At 41.9% G+C, this 22926-nt stretch overlaps 1 long non-coding RNA gene and 1 pseudogene across 2 annotated transcripts; both read right to left on the reverse strand.

Annotated features, from left to right (window-relative positions):
- Positions 1 to 3101: 3101 nt before the first annotated feature.
- Positions 3102 to 5001, reverse strand: LOC147150614 (uncharacterized; annotated as a pseudogene). The gene is made up of 2 exons (XR_015086328.1): positions 4303 to 5001; positions 3102 to 3785 (listed from the first exon to the last, which is right to left on the reverse strand). The product of XR_015086328.1 is annotated as an uncharacterized LOC147150614 (transcript).
- A 9394-nt stretch (positions 5002 to 14395) lies between these two features.
- LOC147150615 (uncharacterized) lies at positions 14396 to 21522 on the reverse strand. Its single transcript, XR_015086329.1, has 3 exons — positions 21078 to 21522; positions 16482 to 19743; positions 14396 to 16362 (listed from the first exon to the last, which is right to left on the reverse strand). It is a non-coding gene; the product is annotated as an uncharacterized LOC147150615 (long non-coding RNA).
- Between the last annotated feature and the right edge of the window lie 1404 nt (positions 21523 to 22926).

Consider the following 22926-nt stretch of genomic DNA (forward strand, 5'->3'; position numbering starts at 1 on the left):
TCTGTTTCAATCAGGCCTTGTTGTGTAAAGTAGAAAAACTTCAAACAGAACACCAAGCAAGAGTAAACCAGATGAAATGTATCATCATTGCTTTAATGGATCTCCTGGAGAACAATAACGTTTCACAGGTGCCAAATCAAATCGACATTTTGATCTTATTGCATGGTGAGGCAATTTCACTACATTGGTCACTGATGAAAATTGTAACTGAGTTGGAAAAGGATAAACAAAAAGTGTGGTATCAATAAATACAACCAAGGACTCATTGAAAATGATACTGGCTTTCCAAAATAAAGAAACCGATCTCAAGACGCATGCAATGAATGACACTGTAGAGAGACTACCAAATAATTATTTTGAAAATCCTCCAAGCTTGCCATTGCACGAGCTATATCTTGACCACAACCTTCATGACATGGAACAGGATGACTTGTCCAAAACAAAAAAAAACCCAAAAAAACATACTGAGAAAAATGCCTTCTGTGATGAGGTGCAATAGGACTCCAAAAGCCAAATGACAGCATCTCAAATGTTGGTGTCATGTGAGGATTGGGATTTGGACCCATACAGAGATATGACACGGAAGTTGAAGAGTAAAAAGTCTTTATCAACAAAAATACAAAGTAACAACAGAGATCAGGACCGGAAGAGAGTTTGAATCCTCACCCAAAGAAGGTTTGACGTACTGACAATGTGTCAGTGTCAGAGCTGGGCACTTTCCCCTTTTTTGCCCGTCCGGTCGCGACCCCCCGGCCATATTCATAAACAGTGCCGCCCCCTCCCCCCCCCAAAAAAAAACCTGCATGATGCCCCCGTGGGAGAGATGCTAACAGAAGAGGTTTATTTAACAACAATTGGCTGGCTAACTTACTATTCAAACTCGCTGTGGACACGCCTCAAACTCACGTACTTACCCAGCTGCGTGTACTAACTTCCATTGCGAGCCCTGGTGGTGGTTTTGTCGTATTGTATTATTATTTGGGTCCAACAGACGACAAGTCTGCGAGCATTCAACAAGTTACTTATTTTCCACACTTCCCCGCCTTCAAAATAAAAGCATGCCAGCAAACCACTACACAGCAGTTTTGCTACGCCGTATTTCCGGAAGTAGGAAAGTACATGATGTGCCATACTTGAGTGCTGCGCGCAGCTTGAATATACTCCCGGACGCAAATTGTTTTGAAAGAAGCCTAAAAAGAAGCCGAGTAGGCTGAGATGAAATTTGGCCGCCTCGCAAGCACGCCACACGCATGAGGGCCGATTAGTGGGCCAGACTAAAATCTACTTCCGGCCATGCTTAGTCTAGCCATTTTTTAAAATGTGTCCGCCTTCGCCCCAAAAATGGGCATCCGGCCGGGCCGGAGGGTCTGACCGGTCTGGCCCAGGGACGGACTGCAGTGTGTAACTCAAACTTTGAAACTGTAAGACTTCAGGCCTGTATGACATCATAAAGGACAAAGAATAAAAGGACAATAACATCTGCAGAGCAACTGATACAACACGTAAACAACCAGTCATAACAGTTGGAAGCCAACAATATGGCTCAAAACCTGGAACTTCATCAACTTGAAATTTCTCTATTGCCTCTTCTCTTGTGAAAGCAGAGACTGATTTGGCTGCTGTTTGTTTTTAAAAAGAGAGATTCGAGCTTGAAACGGAAATAGCAACCACCCAGGTTAGGATGGATGTGCTAAGAGCCTCAGGAAGCAGTTGCAAAAACCTAGATGGTATGGAATCCTAACACATCCAGAGGGGCTCATGCTGCTCTTTGTGCTGAGACTGATTCTTTGTACTTGGTGGCCGAGGTCGTTATGACAGTGGAATCACATCCAAGTCTCATCTGACAAAGATCAAACAAAAGACAACTGATCTCAAAGGGGCCATCAGAGGTTACCTGAGTCCCTGTGACAGCTCCTATTGTGAAGAATGCTTCAACTTCTCCGTTTGTGGTCAGTCCACATGCTCAGGTGCCAGTCATTGATGATGGCAACAATCTACAAAGCAAATGTAGCACCCTCCCATTTCGGGCGGGGCCTGGGTTCTGTTTTAACTAGGTTGCGCTGTTACCTGAATTGATAAACCTTTAAATATTGCTTTGAATTACTGTTATTGGCGGTGCCTCCATTAATTGTGGAAGTAGTTGGAATATCTTCCTTTTATACTTTATGTATTTTGGGGGGGGGGGGGTATTTAATCACAATCCTGTGGATTAGTTAAAATGGGCTTCCATAGCTATGACATATGCATTTAATGAAAATACAAAGGTAAGAAATAACATGTAAAATATCACAATATGGGATGTCGTTGAATTGGACGGCTTCCAAATCATACGGGCGGACAGGATACTGGAGAGTGGAAAGAGGAAAGGAGGAGGGCTGGCTGTGTTTGTGAACGATAGATGGTGTAATCCTGGGCACATCACGATTAAGGAGCAGCTTTGCAGCAGGGATATTGAGCTGTTAGCTTTTGGCTTGAGGCCATTCTACATCCCGCAAGAGTTTAGTCATGTGATCGCGGTGCCCGTCTACATCCCCCTCGCTGCCAACGGCGACACAGCCTGTGATGTCTTGACTGCAGCCGTTTGCAGGCTACAAACACAGCGCCCAAATGCCCTGCTACTCATCTCTGGTGACTTCAATCATGCCTCCCCTTCCTCCTCTCTGCCTTCATTCACACAGTATGTCACCTGCCACACCACAGACAATAAAACACTGGACCTTTTCTATGCCAACACCAAGGAGGCATACACATCACACATGTCAGAATTTCAGTAGTGTCTGTGACTCTATATGATATGTGTGTGTGTGTGTGTGTGTGGGTGTGTGTGACAGGTAATCCAGAAAAATGTCCATAATGGCCATTCATACTTTTGTGCCTTCTTTTTTTTCTGGGGCATTTTATTTCACCTGTTTTTAAAGTGGTGTGTGTTGTTAACTGTTTGACAAGCCAAGTTTTTACAAAATGTTGATATTCATTTTATTTTTATTTCTTGATGAACAAAGTACATCTTTACGCTTGATCATTGATTAGGAGAGCAACCAGAGTTATTTTAAAAGTCACTTTGTCTGTACAGTTTCTACAATTGAAAATGTTGTGAGATTTATAATAGAATACTGTTCTTGAGCAAACATCGGATCGATAAAATCTCACACTGTTACTTAAAAAGGCTCAGAAAAAAACATTTGAGAATAAAAGCATAAAGTCTACACCATACAGTAGCCTACCTGGTCTTGAGTATTTTTTATACTTCATTATAGATTTATGAGCCATTGCCAGTATATGTGGTTGCTGTCCAAGGTGCTATTGTCTTTGAGAGCAAGGGATCTATTTTTTTGGATGACCTTTAGGACTTGACAGTAAAAGGTTAGTTTCTAATCATTTCATAAACTGTAAAAACATATCCCATTATTAGATTTGCTATCTACTGTATCACATCATCTGATTATTATTTGAATTATTTAAAATACCTGTGAACGAACTGTGTCCCTCAGATTCAAGTACAAGTCAAGTGCTTGGGACATAGTACATGGAAACTCCCAGTTTGATTCCCCCATTAATACTGTGCATAAATCAAACCGATCCACATCACATGGGACTGAATTTAAAAATGTACAGCTATCTTTACACATGGTCATATCTACAGTCAGTGGAACAAGACAGTCTTCTGCACCCCAAATGTGAGGGGCCATGTACATGACATCAGGTATCCCACTGGGATACCGTTGATGTTTTTGGAGGGCCTTATACGGCGAGCATTCCAAACACCCCTGGTCGTTCAACAACTCCTGTTGAAGAAACATGAAAAAGACTTAGCTTTGTTATACAGTGTATTGTTAAAAAATGTGATTATAATGAGTGAAATATAGTCCTCTTTATTCTCTGCCTGGTTAAGAAGAATAAATGGCAGGAATCGGGCAAAATCAGATTACCCCTCAAACCACTTTTTACTGTGTCTTCAGTTCACATAAATGAATATGATTTTTTTTTAAATCAATAATATAATTATTAAGGGTAATTCAACAATAACATTAAGGGTAATTTGAGAAAATGTGTTATTTCAGAAGCGTGTATCAAACTGGCAGCCCTTCCCATTAATCAGTGGCCAGGAAGTATCTCTCAGTTTGAAAAAGGTTGGTGACTCCTGGGGTAAAGCTGTATAGGCTGCTTAGCTGAATGATTGGCATGAAACAGAACTGTGACAGGGCTTTGTCAACAAAATCCCCAGTGAAGAACCCTTCATCCTTCAGTTCTCAGAGAAGAGCGATCGAGGGTTCGATTCCTTCTTTTCTCATCACTACCCACCAGCTGTCAATTCTCTGGTTTGCAGTACTTGCCCCTACAATATAACCTCTCTCCACAGCTCTGTCATCAACGTCATTTCTCCTTAAATACAGTTGAATGTCTCTCACCACGACTTTCTCTGTGCCCATGTCTGTTGGTACTAGTTTGGGGACGCCGCCACAGCGTTCCACTGCTTCCACAAAGTACCCCCCAATAACTTTGGGGTCACTGTTGATCAGAGCTGCCCGCAGCCAAATGACATTACGCGAGAATCCGTCAATGCAGCCGTTAATGAATATCCCATACGGCTTAAGTTTGTCGTATGAACCGATGTTCCACACGAAGTTTGGTCCGTCGGCAAAATATTGCCTCCTTCTTAGCCGACGGGTCCGACGAAGTTGTGAATTGACGGGGTCCAGTCGAGAGAGGAGGATTCTGACGTCTTCTTTTCAGATACAAATATTATGTTGTTTACATTTCGTATACATCCACCGGTAACCGTGATCCCTTCCGGAGTCTTGCAGTTGCTGAACAAAGAAATCGATCCCGGCGTCCAAGTGCTATTTCCGCCGCAACCGGGCTCTCAGCAGTCTATTCAAATGTCTCTCGGTGATAATGATTCCTTGCAATGCCAGGCTTTTCATTATGTCCTTGTAACTCATCCTGAGTCTAAAGTAAAATTCGATCAAGCTGCCCCTGTCCATTGTGTAGCTTTCCCTCGACCTTTGAACTTTGAAAGAAGGTGCGTTCGATTTTCATTATCAACTGACCAAGAGCCACGGCTCCTTCGTGCGCACGCTTTAACTACTTCATGCGCATGCGGTAACTATTTTGTGCGCACGAATTAACAGTTCAAACAGCACAAAGTAGTAATTGGTGCGCACGAATTAGTAATTAGTAATTAGTAATTAGTGCGCACGAATTACTAATTCAAACTAGGTTTTGTTTTTCAAATGTCATGTCTGGGGCTCCGTAGTCATTAGTAGGGATGACCACATAAATTTTGGTGCCAATTGATCGCCGTTTTTGGACGTTATAAGCAATAAAGGTACAATGATTTCCAATGGAGAGTTTGGAATTGGTTCCTCGCGTGACTACGGCCGAACAAGGATAGAACGGTAGGGGGCATTGTGCTCATTGGCAAGGGCCGTTATTCATGGAGTTACTTATTTCCTAATTTCTCCAAAATGAATGGTTAAAATAGAAAATGGCAACTCTTTTCATTTTCCTGATCAAAAAATATATAAAATGAACTTGTTAGTGAAAACATGGCCATCCCGGCCCCACCGTCCCTTCAACAGGACAGTACTGAGCTACAAGTCCATATACTATTTCATTTAGAATTAGCGGGAAGTTGTATCTCAACTCCTTATCATTAGAAGCTAAATCCAACTAACGTCACAGTTGTAGCTAGGCTAATTGTGATTAGCTAAAATGCTAATATAAACCAAACGGACAGTAATAGTTTATTTTTAACATAACCAGACCAGTTTAATTACCTCTAAGGCATCCAGTGAGTACAAACATCCAGTGAAAATGCGTAGTTTATCCCGATGTTATGTACAAAAACTCAAAATATCTGATGAAACAGCTGCACTCCAGCGTGTGCTCAAAGCTCAAACAAACACTCACTTCTCATGCGAGCAGGTAGAGTCAGTTGGAACAAGTTCCACCCCTCGATCGCAAAGTAATTAACATTGGCTAAATTTGTCATTAACCAATGACAATACAGAATTAGGATGAATGACAGGTTGTATAAAGTTAGGCTGTAAATGTTTCCTCAAAGTGAACATTACTGTAGAAAATGAAAATAACTGAACAAATATGAACTCACGTAAGCTTCAGCCCCGCAACTTTAACAACACTGCACCTACAGTAAACCATCCCAAATTGAACCGTAATTTAGTCACAGAACATCATGCAAGTCAAAGTATTTATTTCTAATAACTAATATTTTTGGTATTTATGTATCAGCTTTTCTGAATGCTTTGGCTCAGTATCCACTGAGTTACACAAAGCAAAATGAAATTTCTACTCCGCTGGCACAACACCAAAGCATCTCTCATTTGCACAAAAGAGCGATCCGGGTGTCTGATGGAGATCCTCTTCACTATCGCGCCTTTATGAGAGACTCTAAACACAGTGGGTAAGAAAGGGCAGCAGATGCTGGAGACTGTCTGCACTTGATAGCACAGTACATAAGAGGAGGACCACAAGCACTATATGGAAACATATGCGTTTTTGGACCAAGGTAGTTGGAGCTCCTTTTGCACCTTAAGTCTGATGAAGAAGCTGAATGTTTCAGGAAGTGGAAGTAGAATTATCTTACGCCAGGAAAAGCTTTTGGGAAGTTGTATTGTATCAGATCTGGAGGTAGCTGGCCTGGAAAAGTGACCTCCACTTTGACTTGCCAATGTCTTAACACCGAAGGCAATTCCTGTATGCAGGTTAAATATACCACGGGAGCATGATCTTGTCAGATGGACATATTTACCCCTACCTGAAATTGATGTGGAACTAAAGATTTTGATCAGCTTTAGGGCTAGCAAATATTTTGGTGTTCGCGATCCTACTGAAATTTCAAATCGAATAATTGGGTATCCGGATAAAAACAACAAATACATATTATTTGCTTGCTTAAAGCTGTTGCCTGAAGATGACATCGAAATGCTCAGGGCTCAGACAACAAACAATCACGACTCACCAGTTTTCTGAAGCAGAGCCGTGATTGGTCGTTGCCTGAGCCCTTGAGCAACTTTGATGTCATCTTCAGTTGACAGAAGTGACAAAATGGCTGCCCCCTGAGCTAGCTAAAACAGGTGAATTTCACATATTCAACAAACGCAATGTTAATCAGAATGCCTTGTTTCAATTAGTAGACCTACATAATTCATATTCTTGGGAAAAAATATGTTTAAGGTGACTTCCTCTTTAATAATAGACCATCTTATGACATAATGCTTATGTTTTTGAAGACTTATTTAGTTTAGTTTATTTGGGCGTAGTACATTCCAAAGAATGCATTTACATACAATATTCAGTATATAGGAATAAGAGCCCAAAGGATTCGGCTGACGCAGAAGCTTGTAAATGCCTACCCCACCACACATAATACAGTATGTCAATGGTATCTAAACTAGCGTTGTCAAAAAGTATTGAGGTATATTTTAATTTAGACTAATATAGTTAGTCTTCGTTTGCTCCTATCTTAAATGAAGAGTGGCTGTGGCTGCTGACTAAGGGAGTCAGTAGGTCACTGGTTCTTAAGGGGGAGGCCAGGATGTCCACGAGGAGTGAACGTCTGTTTGAACAATTCTACCCTTTACTTGCTGTTATCTGATTATTCCCAAGGTAATAAAACCCAGGGGAGTGCAACCTTTTGGCTACGGATGACGTGGTCAGCGTTCGCTGTGCCTGCCTCTCCCCTTCCTTCTCTGTGCAGTGCTGGATTGTGGCAGTAGGGGGAACTTAACTCTGCAAGCAGAGACTCACGTACTCACCTGAACAGCATCAGACTAATTAGATAGACTACTTAACCAGCTTCTCCCCTTAACTCCTGTGCCAGATGATTCCTAGACTTCCATGCGCCTTGCTGTTGAATTCCTCCTGACACGCGCGCCAGCTCTAGAGTGGACAACTCCCGGTGAACTGAGTTACTCCCTTTTGTTGTTTAATTGTATTACCCTGAGCAAGGTGATTTTCAGTTGCTACTTTGTCTTCCTGGGTGATTTTTAGTTGCTATTTTATTTTCCTGAATATATATTAGTTTTCCCTACTTTTGAACCCAGTGATTTTGTGTTGTTACTTTGTGCCAAAATAAACTTTGCCTTTTTGGATTACTGCTCTCCGCCTCCTGGGTCCTGGCCTTGTAATTGCCTTACGGCACGTAAAAACGGACATGACAAGGGGGGCAGTTTACTTCCTCTGGAGGCTTTGGGGGGAGAGAACAAAGAACTTAGCCATTTGGAGGTAATCAATGCATATGTAATAACCTAGTTTGAATATTCATCCTGCTCCCTATAAGGTAGACACAGAGCGGACGCACACGCGCGCGGCAACCTTTTGGGACACTCTTTAACATCAGCTGTATTGGTCAAGAAAATCCTTTTTGCAATCAACTGAGTGTTGAAGAAGTCTTTTTCCTGATTAATCCTTGCTCTGCGTCCTCTCCAGAGGGACGCCGAGACAGACCCGCTCTTCAAAAGAAAATACTGTACACTACAGTATCGACTCTTTGAAAAGTATCGATACTTACACACCGTATCCGAATACAATACTAATATGTGCCTGCAGCGTCTACCACACTCACTCTGCAAGCAGCGCAGCCTACCTGGCAGAGAGCCTCCAGCAGTCAAGAGAGTCCTCACTGCGACCCCTGCTTGCAGTTCCACATTTTACTGCTGCTAAGTATGGCCACTGCGGCAGCAGCAGGAGGGCCAAACCGGCCAGTCTTGTTCATGTTATATTCATTCATTATCCATACCGCTTATCCTCACAAGGGTCGCGGGCGTGCTGGAGCCTATCCCAGCTGTCTTTGGGCAGTAGGCGGGGGACACCCTGAATTGGTTGCCAGCCAATCGCAGGGCACACAGAGACAGACTTTCGCACTCACAATCACACCATGGGGCAATTTAGACAGTCCAATCAACTTACCATGCATGTTTTTGGAATGTGGGAGGAAACCGGAGTACCCGGAGGAAACCCACGCAGGCACGGGGAGAACATGCAAACTCCACACAGGGAGGCTGGAGCCGGGATCGAACCCACGACCTCTGAACTGTGAGGCGGACGTGCTAACCAGTCGACCACCGTGCCGCCTTCATGTTATATTAAAATATAAAATATTTTTTATGCCTCGTTAAAGGGGAAGTCAACCCCAAAATGTTCTTTTCAAGAATGTTTTCTATGCAGGCCCACTAGTCGAAACACAGCATTCTGATTAATATTGTGTTTGTGGAATATGAGTAGATATATATGAGTAGCAGTAAAATATACCCGTTTTTGTCCATCTAATGGTGGATTTTGCTGCTTAACCCGTTCAGGCCGGGAGTGCATAACTGTCAAGCTTTTTCCATGTGTAGAGCTGGTCCAGCTTGATGGACAGGAAGAACGTAGGACACGAGGCCAATTCAGCTTTTCAAACATTTATTGAACGTTTCTTAGTTTGCAGTTTTGCAGGTTGAACACCTTGAAGAAAGTAATAAAGATATGAAATAGGATTTTTTTTTGTGTTAATTGTACCCCTTTAAATGTGTCTCTGTTTAAACAAAGTGAAGAAATGTCACAGAACGCATATGACAAAAAGTTAATTACTTAATACTCACTTTAGTTATTTAATATTTTAACATTCCTTAATATTTTTCCATTTTGACTTATTAAATATCAAATCATTAACGTCATGTATTAAGCAGTTCAATATTCAAGTAATTCAAAATCCTAACAGAGGCAGGAAGCAACTTAAAATGGCCACCTAAAGAGCTTCTCCCACCAACATGAATAATACTAAGACAGTTGGTCTAATGTACTGCAACTGAATGTTAAAGGTCAGGGAGCAAACATTGAAGACTTTTCTGTAGCCTTCTAGAACCCCCTTTACAATGCATAACTGTCATTAAAATGTGATTAGGTCATTGGTAGACAGCAATTTAATCACTAAATACAATTCAGAATGTGACGTCTGCCGTTTGAATCTCGTGCCCCTTCATCTTCGGCTTTTTCCGTAGATGTGACGTCACAGTAGCCGGAGGATTCAGTGCCTAGTAATCATGAACGGTCTGATAACGGCCCCTTCTGTTGGCTCGTGTGTTTCAAAATCCTCTCATTCCAAAACATCGGTCGCCATTGAATGTCCAGTGCTGTGTAGTGCACGGAAATTGTACACACTATGGTGTAGCGAGCTGTTTAGCTATATTACGTCACTTCCGGTGGCTAGAGCCACGATTCCTCGAGCTTCCATGAGGTTTGGAAACACTCTGAATGAGTAAGTAAAACCTATTTTCTAATCGATCTGTGGTTGACAACTTGCAGGAAGTGACTTGTATGTATTATAAAACCTATTACCAATGAGAATACGAATTTTAACAGACTCTGAAAAATGTTTGCACCCTGACCTTTAAGCGAGACTCACCAACAACGTCCCTGCGCTTCTTCCTCTGCACTGAATGGGAGTGTGTCAACGCACCTGTTTTGAATTGGACGTGCTGTGAGTTTGAGGAATTCGTTGGGCTCCACTTTATGTTTGAATACGGAATTACAGTTTCCATTGTTTTCTCTGATTCTCAAAGAAGTTGTTGTTTTGTTGGGATTTTTTTCCTTCACCTCTTCGCCTTTGGCAAGACAACAACCACATTTCTACCACTAGAGCGGGGAGCATTGTTGCGTCTTTCTACCTTTGTACCTTTACACTTTTTTTTTTATCCAATTCCAATTCTCAGTCTATTGGCCGCCTCCTTGAACCGTCACCTTACCGTGGTGGAGGGGTTTGCTTGTTCCAATGATCCTTGAAGCTAAGTTGTCAGGGGCTTTATGCCACTGGAAGGGTCACCCATGGCAGACCAAGCATGGCTCACAGAACCTTAATGATGAACGTCAAAATTGGATTCAGTTTCCTCTTGACCAGACACTGGTCACCGGGACCCCCCTTTGGAGCCAGGCCGAGGTGGGGCTCGCTGGCGAACATCTGGTGGCTGGGCCTGCAGCCATGGGGCCAGGCTGAGCTTAGCCCTAAAAGGCAACGTGGGTCCCCCCCCTCCTACGGGCTCACCACCTTTGGGGGGTGGCCGAAGGGGTCGGGTGCCCTTGTGGCAGGGACCTTGGCGGTCCGACCCCCGGCTATAGAAACTAGCTCTTGGGACATGGAATGTCACCTTTCTGGCGGGCAAGGAGCCCAGGCTGGTGTGCAAGGCTGAGAAGGTCCGACTAGATATAGTCGGGCTCCCCTCCACGCACAGCTTGGGCTCTGGTGCCAGTCCTCTCGAGAGGGGTTGGACACTCTTCCATTCTGGGGTAGCCTCCCTCCGCCTTCGGGTGGAGGGAGGGGTCCTGACTGTTGTTTGTGCCTATGCACCAAACAGTAGTTCAGAGTACCCACCCTTTTTGGAGTGTGATGGAGAGTGCGCCCCCTGGGGACTCCATTGTTCTGCTGGAGGCCTTCAATGCTCACGTGGGCAATGACAGTGAGACCTGGAAGGGTGTGATTGGGAGGAATGGCCCCTTGATCTTCAAGCTTTAAATGGTGAGAATTTAGAAACAGTGTGTTTGTATGGACTCTGAACTCGACATTGTGCACAATTCTGACTGTTTGTTTTTTTTAGGATAGGTGAGCAATGCAAGATATGGAGAGACGTTTGGTCTAGTAGGTGTCTACATTTAATCATTATAGCAATATTTTTAGCTAATTTGAAATGAATCTGTTTAAATTTAATGGAACAGACCAGTCAAAATTCCCTTTCCAGCATTCGATTAGTCAGTGTGTACGTACAAGGAATAAAAGTGCAAACATTACTATTAGAGAACTTATATAGAGAGGGATGTTCAGGCCCTCAATATGGGGTGACCATATGTCCTGATTTGCGCGGGACTGTACCGCATTTTAATGATCTTTGATGCGTCCCGCATGTCTGATCGGCAGGCACCAATTTTCAAACGTGCGTCTAAAATCTTGTTTTTTTTTAAACGCCTGTGTGAGGAGAGCAGACAACACACAGTGGAGGCTATTATGGGGGCGGGTCTCGGGCTGTGTGTACGTGTGTGTGTGGGGGGGGGGCGTAGGGTTTTTCGGGCAGGTGTGACTGACTGTGTGCGAGCAGGGCGCACATGCAGGCAATAGTTGTTTTTAAAGATACACCTACCAAAAACAAGCATTTTAGCGACACGTTTCAGTAATTTGTGATGAATTAATGAAGGACTCTAAGGAAAGTAAGAAGACTGCAAAGAAAATGAAATGCAGTTACAAGGTCTGGGAACTCATTGTCCGTGGGTGAAGCCAGTGAAAGACGAGTCAGATAGAGCTTTCTGTGAACTTTGTGGCTGCTGTTGCTGTTATGGAGAAAACGAAAAGGCTTGAGTTGTGATGGACATAACCTAAAGTGTTTCAGCAGTGCTTTCCTTGCTTCTGGAAGTGCATAGTGCTGCTATGGTGGACACGTGTGTTTACAACTGAATTCATTGTAGTTACAGTATTGTTATCTCCTGACTAGTTTTGATATATGTCTTGTTTTATTTTCGTTTTATGCTGTGTCTGTTTAATTTGAAAATAATTTGAGATGCAGTAGTTGTAGTAGCCTGTCTTTGTTTGGATTGTCTTTGTTACTGTAGTAAATTGTTAATGCACTTCATGCTCTACATGTTGATTTGAGATTTGACAAGGTTCTATTGTGTGAGTGTGACTAGTGTTAAAGTGCATCTACCTCAAGATATGATGAGACTGACTAATTTCAGCCTTTATTCCGAGCTCCTATTGCAAGGGTGGAGCTATGGGTGGGCCTGGGTGTGATTGTTATTTTTTCGGTCTCAGCGGTCTACGTCACGGGAGGGAGGCAAGGTGGTAATATTGCTCACTTTGTCAGTTCTGTTGTCTAAAACGGCGACCGATCGCAAATGCACATTACTACTCTTGTCCACTTCAACCTGTGAAAGTATAAAAGTGTTCTGCACAATAGTTTGGATTTATTGACATAAAACGTGATTTCATCATGATCACCTCCACGAAATCAAAAATACCGGGGCGATCGCTTCTCCACTTATACAAGCTAAAGTGGACCAGAGAATGAATGCGCACACGAACCCTGACTGCTTATATTTTGGACATTTGGCGGCCTCGCTCTATGATCTCGGGCCCGGCGGCCGTGCTGAGCATTGTATTGTGAAATTGTATATTTATCAAATATACAATTTATGTAATTCAATAATTCAGTTCTTCAATTCAATAATTCAGTTTTTCAATTCAATAAGTCCGTTTTCAATTCAAATATTCAAGTTAAGCAATTCAGATTCAGTTTCTAGTGGCACAAATATCAGCCCATACAAAAGCCACAAGGCTCCACCTCAAACCCAAATCGTTTTTTCAACATTGCTGCTCCTGGGTAGTAACCATGTAGAATTTTGAATTGCATTTCTTTTACTTTAGGAGGTATTGGCCATTTCAAAAAGCACATATGTTCTTTTGTAATTTTACCTAATTGTTCTTAATTTTAGCACTTCTTTCAAAGTCATGAAATAGTTTATTTTTAAATATTTGATTAACATATTTATTATGACATTTTGTATCATTAAGGGAAATATAGTTTAATTGAATATTTGATAACAAGATCTGTCATTTAAAGTAAATTAAATAATCTTGAATCATGTTTAATGATTGGGATTGGCCATAGGAACAGCTTTACAAATTCTTTATATTCACTTTTCGAACTTGTAAGGCTACATTTTTTCACAAAATCTACCATACTCAGGAATTGACCATCTTTGTCTAATATATCTGTAATAAGGATGACATTTTTTGGTACCATTTTTGAATAAACAAAGTTTTCTTGTTAGACGTTATTACTCTGTTGTTCCATAGGGTGTAAAATTATGTGTAAATACCATCTTCCAAAAGTGTGACACCTGTTTGTGATATTCAGATTTTCTGGCAACTTCGATATATCAAAATCACATTTTAAAAGAAACACAAAACCTCCAACTCGTTTAAAAATATCATGTGGGATGTAAAACCCTAAAGAATCCGGTTTCTTAAAGCGGAAGTCAACCTAAACATATTTTTTTCCAGAATTTGTTCCCAGCAGGCCCACTAGTTGAAACGCGGCATTCTGATTAATTTTGTGTTTGTGGAATATAAGCAAAATGCACTCGTTTTAGCCATCTCTGGGGGTGGCCATTTTGTCTTCTGTCGACTGAAAATGACATCACAACTGCTCACAATGACCAATCACAGCTGACCTGTTTTCTGAATCTGAGCCGTGATTAGTCGTTGTGGGCAGTTGTGATGTCATTTTCAGTTCATTTAGAGACAAAATGGCCGCTCCCGGCGATGGCTAAAACGAGTGGACTACCACTTATTCCACAAATGCAATATTTATCAGAATGCCCCGTTTCAACTAGTGGGCTTGCATAGAACATATTCTTGAAAAAAAAAGTTTGCATTGACTTCCTATTTAAGAAGAGCTTTTATCCAATTAATTCTAAAAACTCCAGTCACAGATTCAAAGTCTATTGTTACATCATTAAGTTATCATTATGGGATTTAAAGTCATCGTGATGGGATGAAAGTCATAATGATGAGGTTTAAAGTCATCATGATGGGATTTAAAATCATCATGATGGGATGAAAGTCATGATGAGATTTAAAGTTATCATGATGAGATTAAAATCATCATGAAATTAAAGTCATCATGATGAGATTTAAAGTCATGATGAGATTAAAGTCATCATTATGAGATTTAAAGTCATCATGATGAGATTAAAAATCATCAATGTGATAGTTGAAGAGGGAATCCTGAAGTAGGATGTCCACGGCAGCATGAAGTTTTGGTCCAATTGTCATGTTTGGTCTGTGTTGGTTTGGTTTTGTGTTCTCAGTGTTCTGTGTCTGTCCTGTCATGATTATTGTGTCCACCTGTGTCCCTTCCACTCCCTAGTTTTGGCCCCACAGCTCCCTCCCACCTTGTGTCTCTTGTCCAGGTGTTTCTCGTTGTCTTGTCAGTGTGCTTGTTAACATTGTCGTGTAGTCGCTGCTCTCCTAATCCTTGTCAGTCATTTCAATTGTTTTTGAACTGAGTTACCTCTTGTCAAGTCAAGCCTCATCACGACGCCAAGGAACCGGTCAATTGTATATCTTTTCTTTTCATTAAAATCCCTTGAACTGTCCTCCTGCTTCGCCTCCCTGCATCTTGGTCCTCCTCCACACCAAACCCCGACACCAATAGCTCTGTTGTGACGCCAGGGTACACCCGACCTTGAAGTCACAAGTCAATTTACCACAGTGATTAATGAGTGGGAAAATGCACTCGTGTTTCGCTAAATTGTAGTTTTGTTATTTAACTTTATTCTGAACACTGTGGCCAATGTATGAGAATAAAGAGAATGAAGATAATCAAGGTTGTTGTGGGGTGCTCGGGTGCTACCTTTGTATCAGGTCAGGCAACTGTAATGTTCTCATCTGAAATGGAAAAACACACTTGAACAATTTAGCAGTGTTTTATGATTTGCCTACGCAGCATTCTGTGAGTCAATCTGTGAATGAATTAATGTATTTGAAAGCATGCAAAATATCAAGTGTATTCTGAGATTCACATTGTAAGATGGACAATAAGCAAACAGCTATGTAGCATTCAAATAAAAGGGCTTGCTACAGTGATATACGTAGTTAATTCAAAAGATATTTTCAAATATTTGTGGAAACGCTGGAGTTCCTCTTGCACAGGCAATTTTTGTGGTGACATTTTTCTTAGCTCTCAAAGCCCTCAAAGATGATAGACATTTCACAGGTGACTTCTTGGATAAAAACTGTAGTTATCACAGGATGAAATTAACTAGACAAAGTTGTGAGGACATGGAATGCACACTGAATAACATCAAAACCAATCCATGGCTTGCATGGAGGATGTCCCATTCTCTTGTACTCCATACCACACCTTTGCAGGGCAGAGGACAAACTTCAACCAGTCCCTCCTGAAGAAGTTACATTGTGCAAGGAGGAGAGCTCTCCAAAAGGGCAGTACCCATGTGATGGGACTTTGTTTTAACTTTGCATTATCCTGATTGGTGAAAATGGCTGGAACCCACCTGTGGATGCTTACAGTGCTCTGGATCTTTATTCACTACTGAGAAATGCCATACTTCCAAATTTGTAGATTTTTTCTCAATTTTTCTGAATTGTAAGTTATAGTAAACAGCACAATGTGAATTCACAATACTCACTTTTGGCAAATTAAAAATACATAGTGGAATGCATACAGCAAACAATATGTTGTGAAAACAGGCACCTATTGTTATACTAGTTATATCCATCCATCCATCCATCCATCATCTATACCACTTGTCCTCACAAGGGTCACGGGGCGTGCTGGAGCCTGTCCCAGCTGTCTTTGGGCGGTAGGTGGGGGACACCCCGAATTGGTTGCCAGCCAATCGCAGGGCACACAGAGACAAAGAAACATTCACACTCACATCTAAGGGCAATTCAGAGTGTCCAATCAACTTACCATGCGTGTTTTTGGGTTGTGGGAGGAAAGCGGAGTAGCCGGAGGAGAAAACCCACGCAGGCACGAGGAGAACATGCAAACTCCACACAGGAAAGCCGGGCCAGATTCGACCCACGACCACTGCACTGTGAGGCGGACGTGCGAACCAGTCGATCACTGTGCCGCCCCTACAGAAATCCCATTAACGTGAAAATTAGAAATAAAATTTTTCATAGGACAGCCACGATATATTATATGAACATATGTGCAATGTTATGTATATTAGTAATTGCTAATATTGTTGATTGAGTCTATTAAAAAAGTGATGAACTACATGATATACAGTGTCCTTCAAAAATAAAAGCTAAACGCCATGAAAATAGAGGAAGCAACACTTTATACAGGCATGACAATTTTTGTCACTTCAGACAGTTGTGTCTGGACAGCAAGAGTAATCCCACTGGCGGGAATTTTGGGGGGCTCCTGGAAAGTTTGCTGCCAAACGGTGAGGGGGATTTTGAAAGTGTTTGCCGGACAACTCCAACAACAACAACAAAATCCCGCTCAAAGGCCATTCCAATAAAGCAAATTGTATTGCTTGATTTGACCATCTGTTGAATAAAAAAAAAAAAAATACAATTAGTTTTCATGAATTGGAAACAACTTTTATCAGAGATGGAAAATAACTATGTACAAATACTTTGTTACTCCACTTGAGTAGTTTTTTCCCGCTACTTCGTGCTTTGTATAAAAGGAAGTTTGCAGAGGTGGGCATTTCACTAAACTTTTCCTGTCCGTCAGCAGCCTGTGCAACCGCCTGTCATCCGCTAAATAGTCTATTTTTCAAGCCGAACCAAACTGTAATCGTCTGTCGGTCAGCCCGCCATATTATTTTAAGCGTGCTTCCGTCACTTAACATCAAAGGTCCGTCAATCGTCAATCCAGGAAAAAAAAGGTCCAGCAGTTGAAAAATCCATCCCAAACAAATAAATTAGGACGGATACAGTAAAACGGATGTTTTGAAGTAATAAGTATAAATAAGGAGTCAGAACACCTGATCTTGGTTATTAAAAAGGGACTCCACAGTGTGGGGACCACAAATAGGCAGTTGTCTTTTGAGTACCACTGATATGGAGCCATTTGTTTACTCACATTTACCTGTGTGAATTGGGTAGTGTTGGCCACCAGCCCAAACTCGCTGACTCGGACGCTCAGGTGAGGTGAGAGAAGGAGACAAGCCGATTATTTTTCTCCCGATTAACTTATCGACTATCTTTACGATTAGTCAAACAATTAATTTTTTGACTAATCTAGCGATTATTTTTGACTTGACGATTATTAATTCCAAAAAACACTTCTGCAAGCTTATTTAAATTCTTTATTAAAGTAAAAAAAAACTTTTGAAATTGAATGAACAGTCACATCCACACATTACGAAGACATTATGACGTGTGAACATGAATGAGGTATTTATCTATACATAATGGTGAAACAATGTGTGCGTGCATGTGCAGCAGCCCAAGTAAAAGAATAAACAAAAATAATTAAATAACATCAGCTTGCTTAAACCTGAAACAGATAAAGCAGTGCATACTTAAATATTATAACAATGAACATAGTCACAGACTATGGTTAACAGGCCAGTGTTTCCTCTAGGTCTTTTTTTTTTTTAAAGCAGCGGGAGCGGGACATCATCCTAAATACGATCTGCATGCTGTGTTGCGCCCACAGAGAGCTTTCCGGAGCAGATACTGTATATAAACTGATGTCGCGTGTTACTGTTTATAGGTATATAACGCAGCGGAACCAACGTAACATTACCTACTAGCACCAACACAATTGGACTGGAGTGAAATAGCTCCGCAAACGTTAGCTACCTAATGCACAAAGTTGAAACACAACACGGCGTAACTTTGACTGCAACCCGCTGCTTCGAGAAATGAAACTTAATGATGCATGTTAATATGTCGGACATAACAGCAATTTCAGTAAAACCGGGGGATATTAGTTAATTAGTTAGATGGACTTAGGATACTCCAGCTTTCTGCTTTCTCAGTAGTACTCCTGAGTGACGTCGCTTAAGGTGTTCGTTCATGGCTGATGTGCTGCTGTGGTACGCCAACTCAGCTTTACATAGGGTGCAGAAGACCAACTCGCTCGACCTTTCTCTGAAGTATGTCCATACTTTGGAAGTTTTTGTCCGCTTTTTTAGCGGGGACGCTGGTATCCGGCGCCTCCGCCATTTCTACTGTGCGCACTTGTTTACAACTGACGCGATGCACGTGTTGACGTATTTATGTCATCGACACTCGAGCGTACGTACGTGCTGACGTATTTTACATCATTATCATTGATACTTGACGTCGACGGTATGTTGTGCGTCCCGACGTATTTACGTCATCGGCCACGGCCGACTATGCCGACTAGTCGAGACAGCTCTATATGTATGTATGTATGCATATGCATGCGATGTGTGTGTGTGTACAGAACCGTGAAGGTGACATGGAAGGAAAAACAATTAAGGGTACCCTCGCAATAAACAGTGAATTGCAATGACCGTGTTATCTTGCAATGCTTAATGGAGGGGAACACATGTTTTTATACGCATCAATGTCATTCTGGGTCAATTTCTGGACACAAAAGTAGCGTCCGATTTAGTCACTCGCTTCGAAACATAACAGCAATAAGTTACAGTCTATATTCACAGTTTTACTTAATGTTGAAATGTTTTGATGTCGTGGTTTTGAACATGCAGAGGACCACAACAGAGGGCACCGTAAAAGACAGTACAATGGCTAGAACCATATCAAGAACCAGTTGATCTGTAAAAGTGATGCTAACCATTCACCGTGTACGTGTGAATACATGTACACTCAAGTGGAACCGCCGAGTCACAGAAAGGCTGTCTGACAAAAAATGAGTCTAACGTCCTTAGGAGGTCTATCCAGGACCTCCTGAAGAGAGGATAGCAGTGAGGTCGGAAAAAGGAAGTGCCGAGCCTCTGCCATATCGGCACCTCCGGGCCCATGTGGATCCGGGCCTGGTCAACAAGGTGTTGTCAGACCCGTATCCAAAATTCACTAAGGAGTAGCTGTTGCCCTCTGTGACGTTTTGAGCCAATCTATCAAATAATATCGCCTTATAAATATCGTGGCCGTCACAGATGGCAAAGGTGTTTTGGAAATGCTCATCCATGATGGCGGCATTGTTGTCGAGGCGCCATTTTCTTGCGTGCACCTGCCGGTGCAATGCCACCACCTTCAGGAAAAGGATGTTTGCCATTCTGAAAGAGAAAGTGGAAAATCAATAAAGACCCTATTTTTTTGTTTCCAGGTGTATTCTCAGACTCAAAGTGTTTAAACATAATTGCTGAAAAGGCGCATATTGAATACGGTAGATGCACATCCTACTTCGATATTTGGCAACGCGATGAGACACTTGGGTGCAGAGTCGATTTCAGGTGCCCTGAAAATGGGGGAGTTGATGTTGGTTCTGGGTGTCTAGGCCATTTGGTATTAATGTTGTGGTTAAAGGCCCTGATACACCTAAACGACGTTCACCAACAGTGACAGACACTTACCCCCTTTAAGGCACGTCACGCTGGCAAAACACACCGCAACGACAGACAACGACACTGAGACAGACAGCGACACTGACCATTAAAGTACCTTCTGCGCATGCATAAGATGTAATACCCTTCCATACCATCGGCAGTCACCATTTCTCATGGTTAGAAAGCTCCAACCGGAAAGATGTTGGCCGGAGGCTGATTATAACAACGTAAACAATGCATCAGTTGGCTGGCTCTATTCTTCGCTCACGATGAACTCCCACGCGGAGTAAACCATCACATTCTTGACACTGTATTGTGAAATACTTACATTGTCAACCCTCACTCTTGTACTTGTAAGAAGATTAAGGCAGCGGAGGTGTGCTCACTGTTTTTGGTGCTCCGCGCGCTGATTTGCTAGCTTACAGCCAATCAGAGTGACCAAATGTCACGACTGGCGATGCTGATACAACATACGTAAACGCCCCCAAGACGCTTACAGACGGGTTACGACGCGACGACGGTGGCCACTACATCAATCAGACGGCGCTTAAAGACGCCACGACGCTTAACGACCTCCGACGTCGGTTTGGGATATCAGGGCCTTAAAAGAGGTCCTCTACTTAGAAATGAGTGGGGTGTGTAGTACCACATGTCCCCAGCAGAGGGCACCCGCCCTGTATGGTTGAAGGGAGTACTGGGTTTCAGTCAGTTGATGGTTTGTAATTTGAATGCGTAGTTACGTGTTTTAAAATGTGAAGTCATAAGACGCGCTCCATTAAAGCCGCCAAGGAAGTAGTTTAACAGAAAAAAAAAATCCATAATTCATGCGGGCAGAGTCAAACGTTTAGGTCTAGCTCCACTGAGCCACGACTCGAATTGCGCTCTGTACCCAGAGCTTATTCGAACAAGATGGCACGCATTAGAAAAAAAAAAGACACGAGTTTGAACAAACACTCGATTAATTGTTGGTTACTCAAAATGCGCAATCGTGGGTGTGGATCAGCGTCCATTTTTTTCTAATTTAGCCTTGCGGCGGCGGATGAACATGGCGGATGCATACATACCTGCAATACAGTATAGTCTTATTCTTCTGCCCTCGGTTAGTGTAGAGGACTTAACGAGACAGCGAGCTAAACATTGAAAGAGCTCCAAGAAAAGGCCGCTTGATGGTATCGTGAGACTCAAATAATGAAGAAACAGACATTATAATGGCAACAGTGACATCTACTGGCAAAATAAGAACATAAGAACCCTTTTCCAAAAGAAAGAGTCTAGTATAGAGAAAAACAACGAAAAACAAACAAACAAAAACTGAAAACATTGAACATTACCAAGAGTTTTGTATTATATTGTATTATGTGAATTAAAAAAAAGTGTCACTGGAGAAGAAGGTGTGTGTGACTTCCGCTCGTGGCCAAATCACAATATTCACACTTGCTCACTTGTGTCCTTCACTAGCGCGTTCACGCGGAGGTTACGAGTGCGTAAAACGTCCCAAATCTGCGAAGTGCACTGTTACAACGCCCTCTTTGAGATCTTGCTCCGCACTTCGGCGAAGTCTGCATCCATGGCCGATAAGCCCAAGTATATTACCCACAATTCATTGCGGATATGACCAAAAAAGCGTGAAACAGACGACATTCGGTGGAATTCGTGTAGCTGTGCCAATAAAAATGTCTCAAGTGTAACCATTCAATATTACAAATTTTATGATATGTGCACTTTCAATCGAGGTTTATTTCACCGGCAACCCACGTATTTTTGTCTTAATTTGGTTGCCTTACATATCGCGCAAGAGCCGCAAGTAGTCCAAATAATGGACCAATAGCTTGAGTTTTACTTTACTACGACTTCACTGACGTTTTAATCTAATTTTGAACAGCAAAATTGCCAAAACAACAACCCGTGCCGCGAAGATGGAGGCGGTAATGCCAGAGACTTTGATTCTATGAATGGAATTTTAAACTTAAATGGCTAAAAACTTGGCTTGATAATTCCGACTCTATTTGGTATCACATACCCAATTTGATTTTTGAAAAATTGGGGGAATTAACTTTCTTTTAAAATGTCATTTTGCGATTAATAAATTACCAGTGAGACTCTGACTTTCATCAGCAGGTACTACTCAGAGCTGGGCAGTCCGTCCCTGGGCCGTACCGGTCGTTCCCTCTGGAGGGTAGGAACGGAGCGGGGGCTGTCAATGTTTACGAATATGGCCGGGTGGTCGCGGCCGGAAGGATACCCAAATCAAGGGTGGAGGGTCGCGGCCGGATGGGCAAAAAAGGGTCAAGTGCCCAGCTCTGGTACTACTTTATTGGAAACTAATTTTTAAACATAATTTTACACCACATAACTCTCCAATATGGAACAATAGATATACTGTATAACCATCAACAGAAGGTCTACATTTATTCAAGATTGGTTGTCTAAAGGTATATGGGCAGTTGCACATTTTTTGAATGATGAAGGTAATACGCTGATTTTTTTGTGAGAAATTTCAAATCCGTTGTACCAAGAAGAAGTACAATCAAACTGTAAAAGATATTCCATTATCTCTTTTTTTCTATGGTGCAACAAGATGTATACTATTCAGATCTTACACCTAATTTGAAACAACTCTGGATTGGTGGCATGGATTTTTGTAATCCCAAATGTAATAACAAATTTCTAATGCATTATTTACAAAATTGTAGTTTCCCCAACTCTGTAAAAAGGTATTACATCTTAAAAGATTTTAAAAAAAGAAGAAATTAAGAAGATCAGATGTAATTACCTGTCTTTTCCGATCCCATTTAAAAGGAAGGAAAACCAATTCAAAATCATAAACAAAATTTACCCAACGAATTAATACCTAAAATATGAATTCAAAATGGGAACTGGGAAATGTGTTTTCTGTGAAACTGAAAGTGAAAA

The sequence above is a fragment of the Filicampus tigris genome, chromosome 3 (genome assembly GCF_054856515.1).
Source record: "Filicampus tigris isolate MCC_2025a chromosome 3, RoL_Ftig_1.0, whole genome shotgun sequence".
NCBI classification, from domain to species: domain Eukaryota; kingdom Metazoa; phylum Chordata; class Actinopteri; order Syngnathiformes; family Syngnathidae; genus Filicampus; species Filicampus tigris.